The 4591-nt window shown below is 40.7% G+C and overlaps 1 long non-coding RNA gene across 1 annotated transcript; it reads left to right on the top strand.

The window, feature by feature from the left end:
- Positions 1-6: 6 nt before the first annotated feature.
- Positions 7-4175, top strand: LOC125614766. Its single transcript, XR_007345329.1, has 2 exons — positions 7-2835; positions 3985-4175. It is a non-coding gene; the product is annotated as an uncharacterized LOC125614766 (long non-coding RNA).
- Positions 4176-4591: the final 416 nt, after the last annotated feature.

Below are 4591 nucleotides of genomic sequence, written 5' to 3'. Positions count from 1 at the left end.
CTGGGCTAGGGGGTTGCAGGGCGACGGGTGGGGCGCAGGAGTGACAGAGCCTCGGGACCCTGCGTGTGTCCCCTCCGGCTCTGCCGGCGCCCCGGCCAGCCCACTCTGGTTGCTGGGGGCTTGGACTCCCACTTGTTGCCAGCGTTTTATTTTTCTTTACTGACAGAGGCGGGGGTTGGGAAACACGATTCCCCAGGGACAGCTCTCAGTTTATTCCCTTCCAGGATTCGCCTAGGATCTCAGTGGGTGATGGGGTTGCGAGCTGCGCGCCCGGGGCTCCCCACGCTGTAGCAGAGCGCTTTTCTGCCCCCGCCACAGGGACCTGGGCCAGTGCGGTATCAGGGCAGATGCTCTCCAGGGCTCGGTGGCCCTAATCCCAGCAGCAGGTTGATGGTGGGGCTCCTTGGGAAAGGCTCACTGGCCCCTTCGTCCTTTTGCTGCACTGGGGATTGGGCTGGTTTTGCCTTTTAACAGGCTTGGGAAGAGCACCGAGTCCAGGCACGCAATGTGTTCCGAGGTCTCGGCCCCGACTCTGCTTCAGTCCTGTCATTTCTGTGCATAGAAACCTCCCTTCATATTTGAGGTAGGGTAGCAGGTGGGCCAATAATCTTCTGCTTTTGAAAGAGGCCAAGGATCTGCACCAGCCACCTGGGAACTGCAGCCTCTTCTGTGCGCAGGAAGCGGACAGAATTGCTTCCCAGTCCTGGATTGGAGGTGGGCGGTGGGGAGGATGTAGACATTCAGATTCAGATGAAGAGGTTTGTTGCAATAACAATAATAAATACTCCAAGATTTTTATAAGCCAATAATTCAGTTTTAGACTCAGTCGCTAGTGTTGTTGGAACCTCTTTCCTCTATATATTTACTGGCCCAGAATACTTCTTATGGCCTCCCGCTTGATTTCTAGTAACCTTGTAACTTGATGACCGTGTTGTCCATAAACTGTAAGCAGTACATATTTTAAAATATTCATGCTAAAAAGGCCAAGAAGTTTACCATTGAGCTCTTTATGCCTAAATTGGTGTTACCAAAAACAAATTTTATAATTTGAATTGTTTGTTCCACTCCAATAAAGAAAAAAGATGTCTCCAATATATGTTAAGCAGTTCCTAGAGGTAACCCTAAGGCTGGAGTAAATAAACACTCAGAAAAGCAAAGCAGCTGCCATGATATTTCCTTTCAGTTTTGGGTGAACAAAATCAGGCTTCCAGCATGGTAAAATGTTTGCTATTCTTTGCTATCAAGCACTATCCTACGTGGGCTACCTGGACAATCTCATCACTGATGCTTCCTCAGTACTAAGACATGGTGTTGGTAAGGTTCAGTGGGATAACATAACTTGAGAAATGGCCTGTGTCCAAACAGATGTGACCAAACACAACAGGTGGGTCTGTGTTGTGTTGTAGGAAGTAGTGAGGTGTGTATGTCAGGTGTCCTTATGTGCCTTCCAAATAAGTGCTCCAAAAAAAAAAAACTAAATACGTGCTCCATAGTATGCACTATGTTGTCACCTAATATATTACTGATTTGTAAATCCTCTATGACCTAAGGGGGAACAAGAGAAACATTGCCATTTCCACTTGTGATGAGAATTCCTTACCTTAAAGTGTCTCTCACCTTCAACTTGGCCTCTTAATTATATATGAATTAGGATGCTGACAGTTCTGAAAATAGTCCTATTTTAGCTTCAAAAAAACAAGTTACCCTCTCCAAATCTGTGTTTGTTCCTCAGACATATATTTTTATAAAACACACATTCTTGTGTATTTTATTGCTAATTGGCTTTTAGAAAAAGTGTTATTTCCATTTCTTCTTTGTGCTTTTTACATACATCTATTGTCCATTTCATCTTAAATCAGAAACTGTGTATTTGGTCAACCAAAAGAAAAATGTTGCTTCTACCAGTTTCTAGATCAATTGTGATTCTAGTCCTGCATTTTAAGCATGAAGGTATTGCCTGACCTTTTCTCATGGTTAAACTTGTTCCTTGTCAGATAGGATACCCACTTTTGATTTTGTTTATTAAAAAAAAATACGAATGAGAATGTTTTGAAACAATCTTAATGTTGGATATAGTCAACAATATTTGCTCAGAGAAAATACATTTCCTGGTAATTTACCCAGATTCTGAACACAGAGACAGCAACTCTGCTGCAAATGAAATTGACAGTGTTTACGGCTGCATGGTAGCACTTGCAGCCACTTAAAGGTAATGTCTTTTAGCGGTTAGTTCAAGTTAATTAACCCCTTGGGGGTTCCTGGATATTCTTCCCTCTTCCCTATTACCTCTGCATGAAGCCATACTTAAGCCTGTCTGTGTCTACACTTGGATTTACATATTTGCAAAATGAAGCTTTTATGATTATGAGACAGAAAAAAATTGAGGCCTGCAAGAACTAAGAGTTTCACTGAAACCAGCCATGGTTGGTGGTAGCCACATTGCTTTTTATTTCTCAGCACAGAGAAAAATAGAGAAGCTTCCTTTTCCCTTGTCTAATTGCAGGGAATATTGTATTTTATAGCAATAAAATCTCTAAGGATTTTAGATACTTTGAGCAGGTGAATTAAAAGTGATTCCAGAGAGTACTGGAAAAACTTGATTTTTGTTCATAGTGGGATTCATATTTCCTGATGAGTCAATATGGACTGTGAAAAATCAAATCCTAATGTTTGTTTTTCTTTTTTCAATGTTCATATACAGTGTTAATGTATCGAGGTGAAGCTCTTGAAGATTTCAGAGGCCCAGATTGTCGTTTTGTGAATTTTAAAAAAGGTGACCCTGTATATGTCTACTATAAACTGGCAGAGGTATCACCAGAACTTTGGGCCGGAAGTGTAAGTAAAAGTTTGACAGGTGTTATATTCTTACTTTTGATGGGTTTTTCAGCAGTGTAGATTTAAATGACTGATTTCTTGGGGTCTTTGTAGAGTTAACCTGACCTCTCTGCCAGGCCCTGTGCTCCTAACATGACTTAGGCCTGGCACAGCATAGAAAGTCAGGAGACTTTCTGAAACAGAACTGAACTGGTTGTGGTTGCTACCCCTCACATCAAGTTCCAGAAGGCTCTACACATCATAAAGGTTGTCATGGTGAAAACCTGACAATTCTTAGCTTTGCTGCTTCAAAAGGGAAGGATTCATGGACATTAGAGTTAATCCTGTAAATTAAGCCTGAGATAGTAACTCAGGCATGCATATTTAAAGTTGATTTTTTGTGTATTTTACCTAATCATTTGTGCTGTTTTTACTCTAAAAAAGCAGAATATTATGTTCATTATGTGCTTTTGTTTTTTCCCCCTTTTTTTCTTTTTTGCAACTTCTGGGTCATCCATTTCCTGCTTTTCCTATATTCTATGCCTGAAGGTTCCCCCAGGGGTTCTACTTCCAGCCAGTTGTATGGATCTTCTGATGAAAGACATGGCATTGTTTATATCATGCTTTGATATTTTAAATGGGGAGATTCACTAGGAGTGACCTCATTGAGAGACTTATGAGTATTGTCCTTTTCATTTTAAAAAATGTGATATGTGGATTGTTTACTTAAAATAGTAGCAAGGGTCTTTGATGACTGTAGGAATGTTCCAGTTTAGAGACATTCTGGGTTGCATCCCTGAAAGTTCTCACCCTAAATAAAACACCACACAGCAGAAAATAAGAGTAATCCCTATGGGAAAACTAGTTTCATTTTGTTGCCATTTCTGATTCTTAGGGAATGATCTTGAAACATGGTGCCTCTAGGTACAAACTTTATATTTAGACAGAGTCCCAGTTGCAGTACTCCATATAAAGAACCATCTATTGTTTCTTTCAAGTATACCAAATAGGATTGGTAATCTTTAAACTTGGAACTGTTTTTCCATGTACCTAAGTGGCATTTTTCATATAGTAGTCATCTTTCTCCCCTTCTTTGAGCTTTTGGATAAATGGGCTTGATTTACATTTTCTCCTGTCACATTGTAGCCTGTTAACTATGTTCATCCCTAGGACTCTTGCCATTCTGGGTGGCAGCACTCATCCTGTCTTCCTGAGGAGCCCTGCTTTCAGCACCTGACCAGAAAGGATCTTTGCTGACTGATGAGTGTTTGGGTGGCACTTTGTTTGCATTGCTCCTGTGGCATTCATTTGTCTTCTTTGCCTTCAGTCAGGTTGTGTTTTATCTTAGCTCCCTATAAAGTGAAAAACTCAGTTAGGAAAGGACCCCTGTCTAATCCATCTTCCTTTTGAATATTTCCTTTCAGGGCAGTGGCACTTAAGTACATTTGTTCTGATAGTAGCTTATGCAGAATTTGTTCTCTTGCAGCAATTCTTTGCTCCCCACCCACAAATCAAATCAACAGCACCTTGGCAGGGATGACGTATGGAAGCAAAATTAGATATAAAAAATTATTTCCAGTCATAAGCCTCCATGATTCTGCATCATTTTTTTTTTTCATATCACAAGAAATGGGATACCACCCAGTGTGTAATTATGGAGCTTTATATAATCTATGGTCTCAATTGACACAGATTAAGAAGAGATAAATGTGTTTCCTTTCTCCATACATGTCTGGTTTCTTTCCCTTTTCCAAATTTAACCTTAATAGAATTTTCA

Source organism: Marmota marmota, unplaced genomic scaffold, assembly GCF_001458135.2.
Source record: "Marmota marmota marmota unplaced genomic scaffold, marMar, whole genome shotgun sequence".
NCBI classification, from domain to species: domain Eukaryota; kingdom Metazoa; phylum Chordata; class Mammalia; order Rodentia; family Sciuridae; genus Marmota; species Marmota marmota.
The sequence above is the reverse complement of the archived record's forward strand: the minus strand, read 5'-3'. Positions and strand labels throughout refer to the sequence as shown.